This window comes from Vicugna pacos, chromosome 17 (genome assembly GCF_048564905.1).
Source record: "Vicugna pacos chromosome 17, VicPac4, whole genome shotgun sequence".
Lineage (NCBI taxonomy): Eukaryota > Metazoa > Chordata > Mammalia > Artiodactyla > Camelidae > Vicugna > Vicugna pacos.
In genome coordinates, this window is record NC_133003.1 from 15,612,948 (window position 1) to 15,636,157 (window position 23,210).

Here is a 23,210-nt window from a genome sequence, read left to right on the forward strand (position 1 = left end):
GGCTGGGGAACTTCCAGGGAAGAAGACTGAAATTCTGCCCACAGTTGGAGTTAAGCCCTCCAGACTCCCTTTACCTGCTGATGTACCCAGCCCCCAGCTGCTGTGAGTGTTGGCTGCTAACAGCTTGTGGTTTTGTTCCTTCTTCAGAAGATTGCCCTTGGCTGAACCTGAGGTTCATCTCACCCTGAGAGGTATCCCATGATTAACCCATACAGGGGTACAAATGGCCAGCACCTGGTTTGAAAGTGGGACCAATGCTAGGCTGCAGTTTATCCTCCGGAACCCTCAGGGGGTCAGGCTGAGGCTTGTCTCCAACAGGGACCACCGCCAAGCCCAGCTTCTTCCTTGCCCCATCCTGCTCCCTCCATTCCCCTTCTCCTAAGACCTGCCTTCCGCAAATCATGTGCCTTTGAATTTCTGTTTCAGAGTCTGCTTCCAGGGATACCCACCTAAGTAACATCTTGCTGATTAACACTTGCCTCTTAGAGATTCTGTAGGGCCCACCTTTTTAAGTCTATTTCTTTCACGACTTTGGGATCTTTCATTCTAACAAAGGGGATCCAATATGGTGGATTTATCAAGACTCTTAAGGAATAATGGAACTACTGCTCTTACAGGGTAAATTCATTTGGAGCAGAAACATATATATGTGTTGGTGTTAAAGGAGGTTTTAATTTATTATCCACTGCTAAAAACTTGTACTTTAGTAAATGAGCTAGGAGGAAAAAAAGAATGTATTTGTGTTATTTTGAATTGCTTCCCTAACACAGGAACAACCTCAAAACGCACTGGCGTAAAACAGCAATCTAAATGTAGCAGAGCTAGGTGGACTAGCATCCCCCAGAAAAGGCTGTGGGGCCCAGACAATGCTTGGACGTTCAAAGCACTGTTGAGTGAACAGGTCTAGCAATATGGAAGGTCAGCCTGTCCCTTCCTAAGGAAGCACAGTGTCATAAAAGCTCTAGATGCTAGAAGGTCCTTCTTTGGGCCAAACTGAAACCTCCCTTCTTGGAATCTCCAATGTAGGTCCCAGTTCCGTGCACTGGACCAGAGGAATGGGCAAATCTATGCCCCCTACCACACAGTCACTCCAGGAGACCCCGAGATGTAAAGGTGCAGCAATCCTTTTCATCTTCTGGGTAACATCCCTTCGTGTACATAAAGATCCTGATTTAATCTCTCCTCTGCCTTGTCACATGACTAGCTGTCCACAGGTCCCCGTTGCTCTACGTTCCTGACTCAGATAGTGAAGCTAATTCTCTCTTGAGAGGAGAGACAGGAAGTCACCAGCTAGGAAGAGAGAATTGTTTTTGAATCCTCTGGAGGGGCAGCAGCAAGACAAAAGGTCTGGTAATGAGACAGGTTATCTTGGCATCCCTAAGGTCTAGGACAGCTAAGTCCTGCAAAGATTGATTTCCTGAGCCTAAATTATACACTTAATTTTTTTTGTCTCTCCACTAATTCAGAAGCACTGACTTAGTCAAAATAAACATATGGTCTCAAGAGATAAAAATAGCTTACCAAGGTTTAACTACTTTATTTAAACCTTAAAAAAAAAACCCCTGCAAGATAGATTGGATCATTTCCATTTTGTAGGTGAGTAAAATGAACCTCAGAAAGCTTAAGGGGGTCAACCTACTTTCGCCAGCCAGGCCAGCCTTATTCTGGGTAAGCTGGGATACAGTGCCCACCTGCCACTGTTGGATGGGGATTTCGGAGGAGACCTGGGTTCAGGGCATTGCTGCACGTGGATGTTTCTGGTTGGCAGGAGCTAAGCAGGAGCAGTGCCCCAGAGGCCAGCAGGCAGGTTCTTTGGGATCCTCTGCTGCAGGAGAGGCAGCCCCCGCCCTGCTACCTTTGTAGTCAGGCACCCCAGTTGGGGATGAGGGTAATAATTGCATAATTGGGTGAGGAGAGAGGAAAAGAGGTGTGTGGAATGCAAGGGGGCACCTAAAACAACAGCGCAGGATTTAACACTGCCAGCTCCTGAGAAGACAGATTGCAGGAGAATGTGAATGATTGAGGGCTGAGCAGATTTTCGGTGCTGCTCCCTCCCTCTGCTGAGCCTGCGTGCCTCCCCTGCCCTAGCCCCTGGCTTCTTCCTCTTCCCAGGCTGTAAATAGATTCACACCACTGCGAGCTGGGAAGCAGCAGTCTCCCCTGCCTAGCTCCTGCTCCCTGACTCTCTCTGTGTGTGAACAGCACAAGGAGAAGGCTCTGCTTCCCCCTTCCCAGAGACCTAGTGCTCAGATGCAGGCTCCGCCTGCGCCCAGCTGTGATCCCTGAGAAGGCAGCATGGGAAGGGCATGGGGGCTCTGACCTGGTCCCGGATCTCTCTCCACCTAGGGGAGAGTTGGCTCTTGAGGAATTGTGAAGATGCCCAGGCTCAGACACTGGAGCCTCCCCAGTAACTTGTGTTTCCACAGGAGGCCTGGGCTGTCATCCTGGGTCTGTATGTTGCCCACTGGCACCCTCAGAGCTCGTTATCAAAACTGAATGCTTGGATTTCGGCATCTCCAAGCTTCCTTTGATCTCGCCCAGCCGACAGAGACAGGATGTTTTTGGTTTTGGTTTAATTTCTTCCAGGTAGGAAGAAGCTTGTCCATCCAGAAAGGTCTAATAGAAACTCTTTTCTGTCTCAAACTCATTCACGTATCCAACATTCCACATGGACCATGCAGGGCAAGTGGTGACAGTAGTCTTGATTCACAGGTATAATTTGGGTCTTTGAATATTGGTGACAGTCAAAATAATGTCCCCCAAAGATACCTGCATCCTCACCCCTGAAATCTGCAAATGTGTTACCTCATATGGCAAAGGAGTCTTGCAGTCGTGATTCAGTTAAGGATCTTGAGATGGGAAAATTAATTCTGGGTCATCTGGATGAGCCCGTTGTAATCACAAAAGTCCTGAAAGAAGAGAGCCAAGAGTCTCAAAGAGAGAGGGAGGGAGGGAGAGAGAGAGACTTCAGCATGTGTAGCTGGCTTTCTGTTAGAGGAAGGGGCCGCCAGCCAAGGAACGCAGGCAGCCTCTAGAAGCTGAGCAAAGCAGGGAAATCGATTCTTTCCCTAGAGCCTCCAGAAGGAGCACAGCCTTGCCAACACCTTGCGTTTAGCCCATTGAGGCCTCTGACAGACTGTAAGATAATAAACCTGTGTTCTTTTTAAGCCAATAAGGTTTCGGTAATTTTTTAGGAAAGTAACATGGCATACAGCTTTGGTTCAGACTTGCATGGTGAGTACTGAGGCAGATGGAGCAGATGTCACGAGTGAGCTCATGTCTTTGGCTGGGTTCCCCAGAAGCAGACCTTGAGGCTGACCTGAATGCAATTTGTTTATTTGGAAATGCAGAGAAGGGGAGAAGGAAGAAAAGGAAGCCAGGAGAGTTATTTTTTGTGAGCACGTTACTGCTGTGGGCATTTGGGGTGTGACTCTGTCGTGGATCTTTGGGAAACAGTGTGAAATGGACCTTGAAGATCTTCTCCCTGAGGCACAGGGAGGCTGGGGTCTGTTTTTGGTTGATGGCTGCTCTTGGGGGTCCCTAGCCCTGTTGCCCACTGGGCTGATCAGAGTCTTCAGGGAAAGAATTTAAAGCGCTCACAATGAGAAGCCAGTGGTGTGCAGGGGAAAGGTGAGTGCTGAGTCAGTACGGTGGGTCAGCGGGGTCTGCGAGGGCTGATTCCGTGGGGGTTGCGGGGTGGTGATGAGGTCTGCCAGAGAGACCAGCCCCTCCGCATTCTGCAGACTCACATGGAGCCTCTCGGTTAACCTAGGATGTGCCTTGGAGTCTGAAACCCCAGTTGAAGAACGGAAGGGTTTGGAGGCTCAGCACTGTCATTTCCCCTTTCACCTGTTGGGGCTCAGGAGAAAGTGGAGGACTGGAGGGTTTCTGGTGGCAGGGTGGATGGGTCCTGGCTGGAGAAAGAAGGCACTTCATGACGGAGAGGATGAAGGTGTTTCAGGGGGACTTGCTTCCTGATAGCGAGGCAGCTCGCTGAGTCTTGACAGAGGGAGAAGGGCATAAAACCCAGGGAAGGTCAGGAGGTACAACCATGAGGCTTAAGAAAAGCTACAGGGCTGTATTGTACAACATAGGAAATACGGCAAATATTTAATTTTATTTTTAATTAAACATTTTTAATTGAAGTATAGTTGGTTTACAATGTTGTGGTAATTTCTGGTGTACAGCATAGTGATTCAGTTATGCACACACATACATACACACACATATATATATATTCCTTTTCATATTCTTCTTTATTATAGGCTGTTACAAGGTATTGAATATAGTTCCCGGTGGCAAATATTTTATAATCACTATAAAATGGAGTCTAACCTTTAAAAATTGTGAAGCACTACATTGTACACCTGTAATTTATGTAATATGATACATCAGCTAAATTTCAATTTGAAAAGAAACACACGGAAAAATCAAAGCAGCCCCCAATTTTAACGTGAAAGGGGAAGTCTCAGAAAGTGCCCTCAGGTCAGGTAAATAACTCATCTGAAATACACATGGAAGGGTGTCATGTTCAAAGAATGAGAAACAGAATCACACTATGGAATGAGGTGACCCGGAAACTCCCGGATCCGGGTGGAGCAGCACAGTGGGGAATGTTCTGGGGAGGCTGCAAGGTGGGCCGTACAACCTGTTCTGTGTCAGGGCTTTTAGTGGCGGGGCTGGGCTGGATCGGCAGCTCCCCAGACCTCTGCAGCCAGCCGCACTCCGCCCAAAGCAGAGCTCCTTAATGACACGCCTGCCTGCCGACAGCTTCGGCTCCTAGCAAGGCAGGGAAAACTGGGAGGCAAGACAGGTTATTCTGGAATGACTCTAACCAACAACCAAAAACTTAGTTGGTAAAATGGAAAAGAGAAAATCTTGGTATAAAGTGACTGCCCCCTCCCCAGAGATTCATCAGTGAAGTATTGGGAATGACAAGAAAATGGATTGTGGATCTCAGAAGGCATATCCCGAAATGCCCACCAAAAATAGGTACAGTCCTGTGGTCAGAGTATCTAAGCGGTGACATGACATAAGACAAAACGGAGATGTTAAAAGCAAAATTATAGCAATCTAAGGAGAAGGCATCTCTGGAGAGAAACGTGCCTGGATATGAGGCTCTTAGAGAAACTCTACTCCAGAGGATAGAAGGAAAAGACAGGAGGGAAGGGCATAGCCAAGGACTGAGATAAAAGTAAGATATGGGCCAAGAGGGCTTCGGGAAGACTAAGTCCCCAGAAAGCCCTTGACTACCCCAAATGCAAAAAGAAATAATGAACATTTATTGAACGCCTTCTGTATCCCAGTCACTATGCAAACTGTGTTATCTTATTTGATCCTCATATCAGTCCTGGGAGGCAGGAAGAGGAAACCGAGGCTCAGGGTGACTAAGTGCCTTGTGAGCGGGTTAAACAAAAATGTTAACAAGTGAGGTGGACTTGCAGCTAATACAGCCGTTGCTCAAAGAGCACTGATTTCATGCCTCCAACTTACCCTGGAGAAAGGCTTCTGGTGGATTGCTGCCTGTACCATGGGTTTGGCTAACATTTTTATGGACGCCCCTGATGTAGACTGCCTGAAGCCAGGAGGCACATAGGAAGAATTTTGATAGATAATGACTCAAAATTACTATGAAGAGTTGGAAGTAGACAAGCCAGTGTCCATGCACGGTTTGAGGCAATCTCTGGGAAATTTCTGGGATGCTTTGTGGTGGGGGCCAGATAATCACCAGCCTCACTTGAGCTGATGGGGTGTTGGGGCCACATCCTTGAAAGCCGGGTGGGTTTTTACACTAATTAATTAATTATTGAAGTATAGATGCTGTGCAACATTATATAAGCTATAGGTGTACAATATAGTGATTTGCAATTTTTAAAGGTTGTGCTCCATTTATAGTTCTAAAATATTGGTTCTATTCCTCATGTTGTGCAGTATATCCTTTGCAGCTTATTCTGTACATAATAGTTTGTACCTCCTAGTCCCCTACCCCTAGGTTGCCCCTCCCCCTTCCCTGTCCCCATTGGTGACCACTAACTGGTTCTCTGTATCAGTGAGTCTGCCTCTTTTTTGTTTTATTCACTAGTTGGTTGTATTTTTTAGATTTCATATATAAGAGATATCATACAGGATTTGTCTTTTTCTGTCTGACTTATTTCATTTAGCATAATGCCTTCCAAGTCCATTCACGTTGCTGCAAATGGCAAAATTTTCCTTCTTTTTTTATGGCCAAATACTATTCCATTATGTGTGTATATATATATATATATATATATATATACACCACATCTTCTGTATCCAGTCATCTGTTGATGGACACTTAGGTTGCCTCTGTATCTTGGCAATTGTAAATAGTGCTGCTGTGAACATTGGAGTGCATGTATCTTTTCAAATTAGTGCTTTTGTTTTCTTCAAATATATACCCAGGAGTGAAATTGCTGGGTCCTATGGTAGTTCTGTTTTCAATTTTTTTGCAAAAACTCCATACTGTTTTCCACAGTGGCTGCACCAATTTACATTCCCACCAACAGTGTATGAAAGTTCCCTTTTCTCCACATCCTCACCAACACTTGTTATTTGTGGTCTTTTTGATGATAGGCATTCTGACAGGTGCCAGGTGACGTCTCATGGTGGTTTTGGTTTACATTTCCCTGTTGATTAGTGATGTTGAGCAACTTTTCTTTTTTTTTAATGTATATTTTCTATTTGACAATCTGTATTGTTACTCTATTTTTAAACTTTTAAAATATTTCTTATTCTTTTTTTCTATAGATATATATTTTTTTCTTTTTAAAGCCCAATATTTTATCCTTGGTTTTTTGGGGGGGAGGAGGGAGGTAATTAGGCTTTATCTTTATTTATTAATTTATTGTTATTTTTTTAATGGAGGTACTGAGGACTGAACCCAGGACCTTGTGCATGCTAAGCACACACTCTACCACTGAGCTATACCCTCCTCACCGATGTTGAGCATCTTTTCATGTGCCTGTTGAAGGCATGCTGGCTGAACCGTCTGCTCTGAGCAAACCTGCTCACGTTCCCGAGTGTTCGTGTGGGCCTGGCTGGCGGTGAGGACACCTGGGGTACCCAGTGGCTGCTCCCTGGCACTGCCCCAGCTAATGATGCCATCAGTTGCCCAGTCCCCTTGTGACTCCTGGGTTCTCTTACGCTAGTCCTCATGGCTGTGTCTTCTTTCCATGGCTACACCGTCTTGCACGCTCCTTGAGGCTTGTCTTCCTGTTCAGCGTGGTCCTCTCTGCTCTCCATCATCTGCGAAGCTCTCATAGTTCTCTGTCCATTGAGAGCCCCTCTTACGTTTGAGTATGTTTACATAGGTATATGTTAACATATTCTTTTTACATTTTCTGTCATTTCTAGGATTTGGCTTAAGAAGGGCGAGGATGTTTGCCACTAGCCACATTGAAACCAGATGTCACTGCCTAAGCACTCTGCTGAACCCTACTTATGAAATCGCCATTTGAGAGCCATGGAAGACAGAAAAATTAAGGTATTTTCTTTCTAATTCCAACTCGAAAGGCACAAAGAGCTGTTTTTACTCACTGCCCACGTGACAGCCACTTTCCCTTTTTTTCCCTCATCCACGCAGGTGCCTTCCCTGGTCACAGACTTGAAAAGGCAGTTACAGTCATACTTCATCAAACATTTTCTAGACTTGTGGCAAATTTTCCTTTGTGAAATCCTGGAGCAAGCCTTGGAGTATCTCCCAGAACAATAATAGCTTCTAAGGCACCCAGTGAAATTATAATAGCTGGAGGCTATGGAAAATAATAACTTATTTGGTGATTGCATAATGTTTCTATTTTTTTCACTATAGATTACTAGAGCCACAACTTTTCCATTTTTTCCAGCACACTTAATTTTGAACTATCAAAGCTCCTCATACTCACCTTCTCACTCTTTCTTTCTTTCTTTGCAAGAAAAATATAAGAAAAGGGGAATTAAATTGAGTCTTTTTATCTCATCTTATTATTAAGAATCTGTTCTGTAAATTGAATATGAAATAATACCCAGATGTGGCTTAAAGTTGGTAGGCCTAGCAGGATTCCTGGAGTCCAGTTTTATTCTTTGATATGCATCTCAGGAGATTTGTTTTTTTTTTAAGAGACAAAGCAAACCCAGAGAGCCAGATTCATCAGAATCAGCTATAAAAGATATGTAAGAAAATCTGGCTAATGCAGAGGAGGGTCAGAACTCTTACTGTGTCTCCAGCAGTTTGAGAACGTCTCAAAGGCCCAGGTTGTTGTCACCACTGGATTTAAGTTCTTGAAGAACCAGCCCCATCCTTCCTTTTAAGGCTTTTTCCCCCCATTGTTTTCTCTTGCTCACACCTTTCCTCACATTCTTTCTTTTTCTCTCTCTCAATATATGCACACATTTACACATGCATACACAGATGTACAGAATTCCAAGAACCGCCCTACAAACTAGGATCGTTTCTGCATCACGAGTACTGAGATTCTGAGGCTGTCATTAACCTTGGTTGTTTCAAGGATCAGCTGAAGTTCACCAAGATTCCCAAGATGTTTTTACAGCAGATGGTGAAGGCTAGAGTTGCCAGTTAAAATACAGGATGCCCAGTTACATTTGAATTTTCCAGATGAACAGTGAATACTGGCACCTGCTTATACTTAAAAAAAAAAAGTGTTATTTATCTGAAATTCAATTCCAGCTGGGCAGCCTGTATTTTTATTTTGCTAAATCTGGCAACCCTAACGGAGGCGGTAGATGAGTCGGAGTCTTGTCAGAAAACGAATCACATGCTTAAATTGGGTAATTTGCAGACAGTTTCAGAAGGAGATTACTTACAAAGGTGTGGACAGTTTCAGCAGCACACATCGGCTGGTAGGAGTACCCTGGAGTTAGAAACAGCAGGCTCCTTTAGTAGGAGCAAGAGGAGAAGGAGGTTTCAGAACCCGGAGACAGAGAGGCTCCACGAGGAGGGATGACCTCAGGTGGGGAGGCCGAACCCAGCTGGTGGCCGGAGGTAAAAGAGCATGTTGATGCAGCCCACAAAGATCTGCTTCCTGGGGCTGGTGTAGACAGGCAGAGATCGGATCTAAAGGGTCAAGTGGAAAGTATCCAGCACAGGACCTCTTGGTGACTCTGGGCATCCAGGTGATGTAGGTCTTGAGTAAAAACAGGCCCCCGAGCTCTGGGGTAGAAACACTTCACTATCAAATGCCTACTTGGGAGGCTCCCTGCGCCCTGGGACAGCCTCAGCGTGTGAGCTTAGGCAGATCTGCTGTCAGCCCTGGTGAGAGGCAGACTCCCCCTCGGGGGTCAGTGTTTCTGGAATTGGCCTTTCCTTTCTTCTTCCCAGTTGTGTTATTCTCACATTTTGTGGCAAGAGCTTCCTCCAGTCTTTCCGTGGCTAATTACTGGCTGACCTCACGACTAGGTGGGATCAGTTAATACCATTTCCAAAAGGTGGTCCCACCCCTGAATCCTAGACAGCAGCGTGTCCATACAGATTTGGAAAATCCCAAGGTCAACAAGATCTCAAATGAAGAACTCTGAGTGTAGTTTCTTGAGTTTGATTGTGTTTTACTGTAATATCATTAATAATCAGCTGTTGATAAGCTCAGCAAAGTCACATTCTACAAAGGTTTTAATTCCCCAACAAGATCAACAAGAGATTTATTGACTTTCAGGAAAGGTAATGCTTAAGTATCTCGGGTAAATTGTATTTTCAGTCTCCATAGAGTCTTACCTCACCAGAGGTCTGAGTGCTGGAATAATGCACACATTACTAGTTCAAGGACATCTTGTTTGATTAAATGTTCAATCAATCTCTTATTCAAAGCAAGAACTCCATCTATAGATTTCAAGGGAATTGGTAAAATCATTATTGAAGGCTCTAAGCAGAGGATTGACGTGTTACATTTGTGTTTTAGAAAGGTCTGACTGCGGTGTGGAAAAGGTTTAGGGGGATAAAGATCAATAGCAGGAAAACCATTTGGGGGTCTGCTATAATCCTCCAGAGAACAGGGGGTTCTGAATGAGGTTGGGGACGGCAGGGTTGCTGAGGAGCCATGAGTCTAATCTCACATGGTGGGACCTGTGAGTCTAACCTCACAGATCTCCAGTGACAGGGAAGGTAATTGACCAAGGACCCTGCTGCCATGTTCCACAATCATGCTTGCATTGAAGCCATGCCTCCCAAGGACTGCTCCCTGCCAATTGTTGAGGGTGGCAGTAATACACGTGCAGGAATATTCCCAGGAGACCATGCACTCCTCCTGTGGCTGGTTTTGGCTCAAGAACTCACCAACAGCTTCGTGGAAACTACCTTGCACTACACAGCAATACAGGGAGGACCCTTGCACTCAACTTTCCTTTTCTCTCTTTCACCCCGGGTCACCCTGCATCGTGGTCTGACGGCTCTTCCTGGTTTCCCCCATGTTTTCTCTCCTAGGCATCTCTTAACCCAAATCCTTGCATGTTTACACACACTTGGCATCTACTCCTTGGAGAACCTGATCTAACACAGGAGACAATTTCAAAATTTAAAAAAAATTAAATATTTAAAAAATAGACTTGACAAAGGAATGAGGGAGAAGGATTTTACGGCACCTTCTGTAATTCTGAACAGCAAGAGGATGGGTGGTGGAAGCGCTGGCAGAGCTGGGGGACCGAAGATAAGGAGCGGGTTTAGAGTTGAGATTTGCTTTAAATCCCTGTGGTCTCCGTGATCACGAGGAAGTCCCTGACGCCCACTCTTTGCCTTCCCTTATGTTTAAAGTGTACAGATTGTTGCTGTGCCTGGCTTCTTCTTTTCCTGAGGTTTGAGGTGTGTCATGGCGCAGGAGTCTCAGCTGCTGTCTTTTATTAATTAATTTCATTCTGCCCTTCAGCTATGATAATCTGTACACTTCCCCCAGAACACAGACTTTCAGAGCTCCATGCTTTTGCTCCTGCTCCAGCCTCAGCCTGGAAAGCTCCCCCGGAATCCTTCACCTTCTGAAATGTTTCTCTTCCTTGGGGAAGAAGCTGTGTGAAAGAATGGGAAAGCACGGGGTTTTAAGCCCTGAGTTGGGCGCTGAAGCTCTAGCTTTGCTGTTAAGAGAGGCAGCCGTGGTGGCTCTGGAGAGGACAACGTGGGTCAAATCCTCGCCCTACCACCCACAAGCTGCTGTGTGACCTTGGACAGGTCACTTCACCTCTCCGTGCCTCTGTTTCTTCTTCTGTAAAATGGGGATGCCTAGCATCCCCATCTCATAGGGTTATTGTGAGGTTTGAAGTCAGTCTTGACAATGACCAGCACATGGTCTGGGCTCAGTGAGTGATTGTTAACCCTAGAGTTTTTAAGCTGCCTGGGTCCTTAACTGTGAAGTGGGAGTGCTGGACTAGGTGACCCTATCAGATTGTAAGGCTTTAACTCACGTGCTAGAATCCCTGCCCGAGACACTCCCCACTCCCACCCTAAGAGCCCATGGCTGCTTCCTGGGCATCCCATGGTATGCTGGGCACCTGTTTGGTTCTCATTCTTGTTTTGCTCTATGTTTTACTTGGTTGTGTACAAATCTTTCTACTCCAGTGGATTGGAAGCTATTGGAGGGCAGGAACTATGCCACATTCTTCCTTGTAACCCAAGAGTGACCAGTATAGTGCTTTGTAGGAACTCAAAAATGCTTATAATTAATTACAGTAATTAAAAATGGCTTCTAGATAACCTAAACATCTATCTACCCATGACTGGATAAAGAAGATGTGGTATATGTATACAATGGAATACTACTCAGCCATAAAAAAGAATAAAATAATGCCATTTGCAGCAACATGGAGGGAACTAGAGATTATCATACTAAGTGAAGTAAGTCAGACAGAGAAAGACAAATACCATATGATATCACTTATATGTGGAATCTTAAAAAATGAGACAAGTGAACTTATTTACAAAACAGAAGTAGACTCACAGACGTAGAAAACAAGTGTATAGTTACCAAAGGAGAAGGAGGGGAGGGATAAATTAGGAATTTAGGATTAACAGATACAAACTACTATATATAAAATAGATTAACAACAAAGATCTACTGTATAGCACAGGGAACTATGTTCAATATTATGTAATAACCAATGGAAAAGAATCTGAAAAGGAATACACATACAAAAAAATGGCTTCTGGGGAAGGGTATAGCTCAGTGATAGAGCACAGGCTTAGCATGCACGAGATCCTGGGTTCAATCCCCAGTACCTCCTTTAAAAATAAATAAGTAAATGAACCTAATTACCTTTCCCCCACAATTTTTTTTAAATGGCTTTAGAGAAGGATGGTGGCAAAACTGGGAATAATTATAATAATAGATATGTCAATTGAATTCTCACTCATACCAGCCAGTGGCTAAAGTACGTTTTTTACACTATCTCACCTAACACTCTTATCAGCTCTAAAGATAGGCATTATTGTTCCCATTTTGCAGATGAGGAGAGAGGCTCACAGAGGTTTAGCAGCTCAGTAGGGAGTGGCAGAACTGAGATAGAAACCCAGCGCGGTTGCCTTCCAAAGACTGCTTTTCACACTACGTATTGCCAGTCTTCGAAGCTCAGCATTCCTCAGACTCCCGCAGGCTGACATAAGTTACACTCCACTTCCCCAAAAGCCACCACCTTGTCCCCTGCCTGCCGGTTGCACCCTCCCCACCCGTCCCCTGCCACTGTGGTTGTCATTCCAGGCTGGCTTGCCCCAGCGGCACCCCATCCACCAGACCCCTCCATCCCCATCAGCATATTGTGCTGCCCCAGAACCTTGCCCACTGGATGCACTAGTGCATCTGAAGGTGTCAGAGGCTTTTGTTTAGATGGTTTCTAGGACAGTGTTCTCACTCAGACTGTTGATGCCTTAAACCCAGTGTGCAAGGATTTTGAGTCCAAGTCAGGCTAGGCTGGATGGCAGATCTATGGGGAACAGCAGGGCCTTTTGGTCCCTCCTGAAGCACATCTCAAAAGACACTTTTCTTTAGGCAGGAGCATCCGTTTCTTATTAGAGAGAGTGCTGCAGGTAAGGCATGAAACTGTTTGTGCTAAGCTTACTCCTGGGGGGAATCTGTTAATAGAATCATAAATCTACGAAGTCCCCAGAGCTTCTCACTTCACTGGACAGGCAGTTGAAGCCTAGTGAGGTTAGTCACAATGACGCATCCAAAGTGGCAGAGCCAGGGCGGGAAGGAAAGCACCACAGAGGAAGGCGGCACATCGTCATCAGAGCTGGGCTCTCTCCGTCCCCTTCTCTCTCCTCTCACCCACCTCCTTGTCGCCTTTGCTGAGCAGGAGAGCTAAATCCCAGCCACGGTTCCCAGAGGTCAGTTTGCAGGGTCGGCAGGTGCTAAGGTTACCCGACCACGTGGTGAATCTCTCTGGAAGGTCATGTGAAATACATTCTCCTGTTGTTAGCTCCTGGGGACTGGGGGGGTCTTTGTCAGGCTGCGGAGAAGCCTGAACAATCCTGTCCTAAGATAAGACCCTTTTAACTTTGTAAACCTATCTTTGGGGATGTCTTCACGCTGCAGCCATGATAACCCCGTGGGCTGCCCTGGGAGATGCAGAAGCTCCTTGCCAAGACCAGTTAACCCCAAATTTGAGGAAAATGGGCCTATTAGAGAAACTCAAACCCCAGGAATGGGGCCACTTCTTAGGAAATTATAAATGACCAAAATTGACTCAAAAAGTAGAAAATCTGTGCAGACCAATAATTAGGGAAAAGTCTAAAACTTACCCAAGAATTACCTGAAAGAAAACCACCAGTTGCAACAGGAACACACTCAGTTACTTTTTTCACCTTTTAAGAAATACATAATTCTGCTGTATAAGTAATGGCAGAACTAGAAAATGTAAAAAGCTCCTCTGATTCATTTCACAGGCAAGTGTAACCCCGATTACTATTCAAAAAAGAAAATTACAGCCCAATCTCATGATATAGATGTAAAAATTCTTACTAAAACATCACAACAACTGAAAAGTGTAGTGAAAAGAATATGTCGAGGGTTCTACAAATGCAAGGATGCTTTGAAATCAGGTAAACAATAAACAGAATTCATCAGTGGACCACAGAGTGTTAGCAGAGTTTATATCTATTCTTGATATTTAAATAGGAGGAGAATGATATTTACTTGAGGTTCTGGTTATTTCCAGGTTTTGATCTGATTTTTTTTCTCCTCCCTTTTCTGCCCTGTTCTGTGTCCTTCTGAGGCTGACCTCTATGGACTGCATCTCACAGGTCCTCTGCCTTTAGATTGTGCTCATCTATTGGATGTGGGCAGAAGCCTGGAAGAGAAAGAGGGATGGGAGTAATTATTGTCTGCAATTCTCTCCGCCCACTGGAGCCTTGGCTGGATGGTAATGGATTCCCACTGTTGCTAGGTCCTGGGCACCTCACCATCTTTTGTCAGTTCCTTCAATCCAGCCCACGCTTCTGTACTCAGTGTCCTCACTGAATTCTGTTTAGTTAAATTCTTTTCAGTGTGCCATCTGCTTCCTGCCAGGGTCTTGACTAATTTAGCATGATGAGTAATATTTATTATAAACCAGTAAGCAACACCATATTTATTAGTGTAATTAAATTATTTGATAATGCAATAATGGGGAAAAACCCTTAATTTTCCTCTTAGACAATTTTTGGGTCAATGAGAACATTGAAGTTGAAATTGCAGGCGCTAGAAATGTAGCAATAATAAAATAGAGCATTTCAGAATTAATGGAAGATGGCCACAGCTGGTTTCATGTGGAAATAAAGCCATAAACATGTATGTTAGGAATTACAAATGAAAATTTTTAAAAATGCATTCAAGAAATTAGGAAAATGCGTGAAGAATATTAAATAGAAAGCAGAAATTAATTAATTACGAAGCAGAAAAAGAAGAGTAAATAAATTAAAAATCTGCCGTTTCTTTGACAAAGCCACATCTATTAAAAATGAATACACTTTAAAAATTAGAAAGGAGAATTAACAAGAGATAGGGAGGCTATTAAAAGAAGTTTCAGGGAGTGATTGGCAAACCTTGATGCAAATTAGATTGAAATGTGGATGAAATGATTAACTGTTTAGAAAAGGTAGAGATTACCAAAATTTACTTTAGAAGAGAGAAAAATTCTAAACAGACCAATAATCAGGGAAGAAATTGAAAATGCATCATCCCCTAATCACCAGGCCCAGATGTTTTCTCAGGTAAATAATTTCAAACATTCAAGGAACAGAGAAATCCAACACTTAAACTGTCTCCAAGCGCAACAAGGTAAGATAGGAAGCCAAAAACAACACCGGCACCCAAATGAGAAAAAGCACAGAGAAGACCTCCAAGACCTTCATGAATATTGATGTGAAAATTAGTAACTAGAACTGAGCACTGTATTAGCAAAATTATGAATCATGGTTCACTGAGACCCGTTTTCAGTCAAGCCAGGGATGGTTCAATATTATGAAATTATCAGTATAATTCACCTCAATCAAAGGAGAAAAACTGCATGTTCATCTTAAGGATTCAGGAAAGTCATTTGAAAAAATTTCAGTATCCATTCTTGATAAAATCTCTAGATAAAATAGAACTATAGACCTCCACCCAAAGTCAGGTTCATAGTGGAATAATTAATAGCTGTACTGCTATGAAAGCAAGTTACAAGACATGCCTTCTGAGCTGACCGTTGTGGTTTTCTGGAAGTTTTAGCTTTTACAAATAAAGTGGTTTATAAGTAAGGGATTTAAATAATGGATGGGTGGGGGAGGAAGCAACATTATAATTAGTTCCTGATGCCATGATTATAAACCCTGAACAACCCAGAAAAATCAACTGAGAAACCATTAGAGACAATAAATTCAGTAGGGTAGTTAGAGAATTAATATATAAAGTCTAGACTTTCTATACACGAACAATAAACATAATATCAAAGAAAATGTCTCATTCGTAAGAGTTACAAGAAAGATGAGATACCTTAGGAATAAACATTCTGCAAGATGCTAGAGTTCAAATAGTCCAGTTTGATGCCCTCATACGGAACATGGCATGGGGAAGGGAAGACTTTTTCCCTCTTCACGTGTCCGCAAATAGAATAATCAACCATCTTGATTTGCCTGGGACTCTTCTGGTTTAGCAGGAAACCCCTCCCTAAGATGTGGAATGTTCTGATTTTGGCAATGGATGTAAAAGGTTGGAGGGAAAAATGCAAAACCTGTATGGCAACCCCCAAAATAGGGACTGAAAGCAACACTGCAATTAGCCTCAAGTGGATGCATATTTCTGTATCTGCTGTCGGTGTTTTCTCCCCTAAGTGCTCCTGTTGGCAGCCTTGATTTGCTGTTCATGGTGGAAAATTTACTGTTGCATCACTCCAGGTGATGGGCCTTTATGCAGTTTATGGGCCTTGTCATTGTGAGTCTTAACAGTTTGTCTTTAGTTTGTCTGTGGATTAGCTCTTGGACCTTGTATGGAGATAGCACTAGTTTTATTTTAAACAGCTTTATAGAGATACAATTCACATACCATAAAATTGACCTGTTTGTGTCCAGTTCAGTGGGTTTTGGTATATTCATAGAGTTGTGCAACCTTACCACAATCTAATTTTGGAAACTTATCATTACCTGGAAGGAAAACCCTTACTTGTTTGCACCCACTTCCCTCCCCCCACCTCACAACAAATTTATGTACCCTAGGCAATCATTAATCCACTTTATGTCTCTATTGGCTTGTCTCTTCTGGACATTTCACATAAACTGAATCACGCAATATGTAATCTTTTCTGATTGCCTTCTTTCACTTAGCATAGTATTTTCGAAGTCCATTCATTTTCTAGCATTTATCAATACTTTGTTCCTTTTTATACTAAATAATATTCCACTGTATGGATATATCAGATTTTATGTAGCCGTTCATTAGTTGATGGACATGTGGGTTGTTTCCACTTTTCAGCTATTATTAATTCAGCTATTATGAATACTGCTGCTTGTGTACAGATTTTTGTATAGATGTATGTTTTCACTTCCCTTGGGTGTCTACCTAGGAGTGGAATTGCTGAAATACTATGCTTAACTTTTTAGGGAAATGCCAGACTGCTTTTGAAAGCAGCTGCAACATTTTACATTCCCACCAGTATGGCATGAATGTTCCGTTTTTTCCAGGTCCTTGCTAACACTTACTTTCTGACTTTTTGATTATAGCTGTCCCAGTGGATGTGAAATGGTATCTCATTATGGTTTTGATTTGAATTTCCCTGATGGCTGATGATGTTGAGCATCTTTTCATGGGCTTATTGGCTATTTGTATATCTTTAGGGTAATGTCTTTCCAGATCCTTTGCCCATTTTTTAATTGAGTTTTTTTATTATTATTATTGTGTTGTAAACATTCTTTATATATTTAGGATACAAGTACCTAATCACATAGATTGTTCTCAAGTACTTTTCCTCATTATTTGGGTTGTCTTTTTCCACTTTCTTTGTGATGTTCCTTGGCAGAAAAATGTTTTAACTTTGATAAAGTCCAACTTATCTTTTCTTTTGTCACTTTGTGTTTTTGGTGTCATATCTAGGAAATCATTGTTTAACTCAGGTCATGAAGATTTTCTTCTTTTTTTGTTGTAAGACTTTTATCATTTTAACTCTTACGTTTAAGTCTGTGATACATTTTGAGTTAATTTTGTGTATGGTGTGATGTGGAAGTCCAATTCATTTTTTGCATGTGGATTCCAGTTGACCCAGCACTATTTGTTGAAAAGACAGTCCTGGGCCCGTTAAATGGTACAGGCACTCTTGCTTAAAATTAATTGATTGTAAAAGTGAGGCTCCACGTGTTTGTGTTTTTCCTACTTTTCTTCTTGTAAGTGATCTCTAGTTTCATACCATTGTGGTCAGAAAAGATGTTTGATATATTTTCTGTCCTCTTAAATTTGTTGAGACTTGTTTTGTGGCCTGGTGTGTGATCTATCCTGGAGAATGTTCTATTTTTATGTGAAAATGGCTATTGTGTTATTTTGGGGATGCAATATTCTGTAGAAATTTATTAAGTCCAACTGGTCTAAAGTGTCATTTAAGGCCACTGTTTCCTTTTTAAATTTTTTTTGGTCTGGGTGATCTGTCCATGATGTAAATGGAGTCTTAAAGTCCCCTACTATTATTGTACTATTGTCAATTTCTCCCTTTATGTCTTAATATTTGCTTATATATTTAGGTGCTCCTGTATTAGGTACATAGATGTTTATAAATGTTATATCCACTTCTTGTACTGATCCCTCTGTCATTATATAATGCCCTGCTTTTTCTTTTATTTTAGACTTTGTTTTAAAGTCCACTTTGTCTGATATGAATATTGCTACCCCTGCTTTCTGTTTGTTCTATTTGCATGAAATATCTTTTTGCATCTCCTCATTTATAGTCTCTGTGTTTTTAACTCTGAAGTGAGTGTCTTAAAGCAGCATATATGTGAGTCTTATTTTTTAATCTAATTAGCCACCCTGTGTCTTTTGATTGGCATAATTAGTCTATTGACATTTAAAATGATTTTTAACAGGTATGTACTTATTGCAATTTTGTTACTTGTTTTCTGTTTTTTTGTTGTTGCTTTTTGTTTTTTGGTAGGCCTTCTCTGTCCTTTTCTTCTTCTTCTAGTCTCTTCCCTTGTGGTTTGATGATTTTCATGACTGTTATGTTTGTGTATCTTTCTCTCTAGTATTTTTTTTTTATCTATTGTAGGTTCTTGATTTCTGGTTACCATAGAGTTCATATGTGTTGACCTATAACTATATCTACTTGTTTTAAGCTGACAGTCATTTAAATTCAAACACACTCTAAAAGTTCTATACTTTTTATTCTCCCCCCATGTTTTGTGTTTTTGAAAGTCATATTTTACAACTTCTTATCTGTCCCTTAACTGTTTATTGTAGTTATAGTTGATCTTACAATTGTTTTTTAACTTTCATATTAGTTGATTTAAGTGGTTGATCCAACAGCCTTACTATATATTTGCCATTCCTGGTGGGATTTTTCCTTAATTACCCCCTTAAGGACTCAGTCTCCAAATACAATTACATTGGGGGTTAGGGCTTCAACATTGAATTTTAGGGGGACACAGTTGAATCCATTACAGTGAGCCCCCCATAGGCACCCACAGGCCGGCAGAGCCTACAGAGCAGAAAACAAAGTGAGATCAAACAAGAAATGAGGCCACTTTCAAGAAGTGTCACTAGTTACACCCTTGTATTTAATTACATAAACTGTCAGATGGATCCTGCAAACAAAACTCAGCTATATGCTATTTATAAGAAATGCATGTAAAAATGTATAAGAAAAAAGTTGAAATTAAAATAATGGTCACGCATGTGTCATCCAAATGCAAATGAAAAGAAGTCAGGGTCCACAACACTTATCTCAGGGGAAAAATACCAATATAGATGAAGAAAATAATGAAAAAGACTAATGGCATAATTTAATACAGTTAATCATGCAAGGTACAATCAATATAAGGTATGTATGTATCTATCTACTCTATCCACAGTGAGACACTTTAATAAATGTATCCCAGTCTTTGAAAGATTAGGCAAACCATTAATTATGATAGAGAGGATTTGAATAATACATAATCAATAAAGTTTAACAAGTATCTAAAGAACTTTGTATTCTCTAAATAGAGAGTAGATATTCTTTTTTTAATTGCCAAAGAATACACACAAATACATACACATAATATTCCCCAGTCTTTGTTCACAGTATCATGAAAGCTGAAAGTAATAATAAGAACCTCTAAACATTTGCTACCCTAAATAACTCTTGCTTTAAACAGAAAAATCAAAACTATAATTATATAACATTGCAACATTTGTGGACTGAGTCTCAAAGCTTTACCAAATGGGAAATCAGTAGCCTTAAATTCTGTCACTAATAAACAGACCAAATGAAAATAAGTGAGCTCCTGATTCCATTCAATAAGTTACATAAAGAACATCAAATGGAAAAAATAATGATGATAAAATGCAGAAATTAATTAATTAGCCAGCAGAAAAGCAGCAGAACTGATAATATCTCTAAAAGCTGCCTCTTTGAAAAAAGAAAAACAGTAACATAGAAAACATTCTGACCACAAAGACAAAAGAGAGAAAACACAAATTCATGAAATAATGAATGGAAAAAGGATGCAGCCAAAGTGGCATTTGACAAAGTGATTCTAAAACTGGTTAGAAAAACTTGTGGCTCCAAATCTACATGTGAATCTAATTCATTCATTTAAACTGCACAGCTATTTTTTCCAACATGGAAATATATCACAGTATGTTTTTCTGTTTTCATATTAGTGGATATTTAGATTATTTAGGTTTTTCTCTTTTTGCTGCAACAAATAATATTACAATGAACATTGTTGTACATAGACCTTGTGCCTATGTATAAAAGTTCTGCTAGGGCAATACTTCTCAAAGTGTGGTCCCCAGACCAGTAGCCTTGGTATCATCAAAGAACGAGTTAGCAATGCAAATTCTTGGGCCCCACTCCAGACCTACTGAATCAGAAACTCTTGGGTCTCAGCCGTCTGTGTTTTAACAAACTCTCCAGGTGACTCTGATGGGCGTTCTAGTTTGGGAAGCACTGCTCTAGGGAAAATACTTACAAGTGGAATTGTTGGGTTGTAGGATAAGGGCACCTTTATCTTTATAGAATATTGCCAATATGCTCTCCTGAGGGCTATGCCAATTTATGCTTTCATTATCAGTATAAAAGAATTTTTGGTCCTCTGTAGTCTTGTAAGCACTTGGTATTATAAAACTTTTAAAACGTCAAACTGATAGGCATGAAATAATACTTCATTGTTTTGTTTGCACTTCTCTTATAACCAATAAGGTTAAGCCCTTTATCCTAAGCTTTTTGACCGTTTAGTTTTCTTCTTCTGTGGATTGCCCATTCATACTGTTTGCGCATTTTTCGATTGAGTTGATGATCTCCTTCCAAATGGCATGCAGAAATTTTTTTAATACATACCAGGCACGTGTATTCCAAATATCTTTTCCTGGGCTGTGCTTATCTTTTTATTTTAATTGTAGTAATTATCCTTATACAAAAGTTTTACCTTTTACTTGGTAATAAAATTTATCTTATTTTTATCACTCTTTTTTCCCTAGTTTTTTCCCCTTAGAGTGTGTGTGTGTGTGTGTGTGTGTGTGTGTGTTTGGGGGTGGTGGATCTTCTTGAAGAAATCCTCCTTGACTTCAGCGCTATGAAGATTATTTCCCCTGCTTTTCTTGTGAAGTGGAGACAGCCTGAGAAAGGATGAGTAAACATCTAACATAATATACCATCTACTTCTGACAGAGTCCTAGGGCCATTGCCCACTAGCCTCCTTGTGTGCGTTCCCATGAAGCAGGAAGTGCTCTCTTCTTCTTGTATCTTTATCTTCCAATCCCTCTCTTCTGTTCCCACCTTGCTTCTGCAGCCCCATCTTTCCACATCCAGGCAGAGACTGCAAATCCCAGCCACTAACCGAATGTGGAGTGACAGCTGAGGTAGTGACAGTGGTGATGAAGTTCATAGTGGAAATGATATAGTCAATTCTGAGAGGTGTGATACCCACCAGAGAAACAGCACTGGCTGTGTGGAGAACAGAAAATAAACCTAATAGAAGCCCACACGGAGAATTATGGTTGTTCACGTGGTACATTAGAACACAGATAGCCAGTCAAGTAGAGCAACACATGGAAGTCTACCTCAACTGGAAAATGCATGGGCTGGTGTTGACATTAACTTGCCCTTCAGACAGAGATTTGAGAAAACCTTTGAGAGAAACTGAGGGGATCTGTTTACCTCCCATCTCAGTGGATCCATACTGTTTGAGGATAAGAGAGAAAAATACTAATATGTGGGCTTTTGAAAAAGATACTGAAAGATGAGGAAATTGAATTGTGCCCACAAACTTTAGAGGAAAAGCATCCCTCTGACAATGATCTATTATAGGACTCAGAAGTAAAGAAAAAAGACCCCTGCCTCACTGTGGCTCCCCTTCAAGACCCGTTTCTATACTGACCCTCAGTGCCCACCCAGCTCCTGAGCTGCCCACCCCTAGGGGCCACCAGGTCACTGTGCCCTAATGGGTAGCCCAGGAGGGAGTCTTGACTTATCCCTTTAAGCACTTGGGGGGCGGGTGAGGAGAGCCTTCCCACGCCTCCTAACCTGAAACCACTTGGTCTAGGTCCAGCTCACATCCAGGGCCGTGGGAAGGAGGAGGGAAGAGGGCCACACTGCTCCTGGAGGAGGCTGGGAGCTGATGGACCACAAAAGCCTGACTAGGGGACCCCTTGCATTTTAGGGGTTTGGAATAAAGCTCCTGCTTTACTTTTCAGGGTCAATGGATGTAGCCTGGCTAACTCTTATACAGCAATGGGGGCAAGGGAATGGGAGCTGGGGAGCTGCTGTTCATTCTTCCTTGCCCCTACCTTATGACTGGGAGGTAGGGAAACCAGGATGCCACCCCTCTGTCCTCCTGGTTCTGGCCGCAAGGTCTCCCTCACCCTGCCTGTGTCAGTACAATCTTTGCTCTATAAAGTTGGCCTCTTTACACAATAAAACTTTCTCTCTTAAAAAAAGAAATTATTCAGCATTCTTAATAAAGTGCTAAGTACAGAGTTTCTAGGAATCAGTAGTACAAAGTCATAAAGACAGAACAGGCTACAGTGATAAGGCAACTGGAAGAGAAAAAAAAAAGAAAATAAGAGAGAAATGGATGAGAAGGAAAGTTTACATGGAAACCAAGATCTAAATAACAAAACTAAAATCTTCACTGAAATCAGAAGTTATGTCATGTAAAGAAGTTATGTCAAGGGAAATATAAGTAGTAATATGGAAGGTAAACTTGAGATATTCTCCCAGGATGCAAAAGAAACGGACAAAAAAAGTAACACTGAAAGAAAGAAAAGGTGATAAATATAGAACAATCAATAAAAGATAATTCATTTTCCTTAAGAAGACAGAAGAACTAATGGAACAAAATATTAATTCACTCATTATTCAACTTACATTTATCGAGCTATCCACCATGTGCTGGGTACTGTGTTAGAAGCCACATAGCTGTGATGAATAAAATAACTGTGTTTACTTCCTTCTTTCGTGTAAGTTTCATTCTAGTTATATAGACATTAAAGAAGCAAATACACAAATAAATATATACTTTCATATTATGCTAAGCATTACAGAAGAAAGAAAAATAATAATCAGTGATATAACAGAAGAAAACA

The 23,210-nt window shown here is 41.7% G+C and overlaps 1 long non-coding RNA gene across 11 annotated transcripts in view; it reads left to right on the forward strand.

Moving 5' to 3' along the window:
- The window catches only part of LOC116283906 (uncharacterized), a 194,003-nt gene that overhangs the window by 117,895 nt on the left and 52,898 nt on the right, over window positions 1-23,210 (forward strand). For all 11 annotated transcript variants that reach the window (XR_012060577.1, XR_012060569.1, XR_012060568.1 and 8 more), the window contains one exon: window positions 7,375-7,504. This is a non-coding gene — a long non-coding RNA (uncharacterized lncRNA). The remainder of the gene's footprint in view (window positions 1-7,374; window positions 7,505-23,210) is intronic.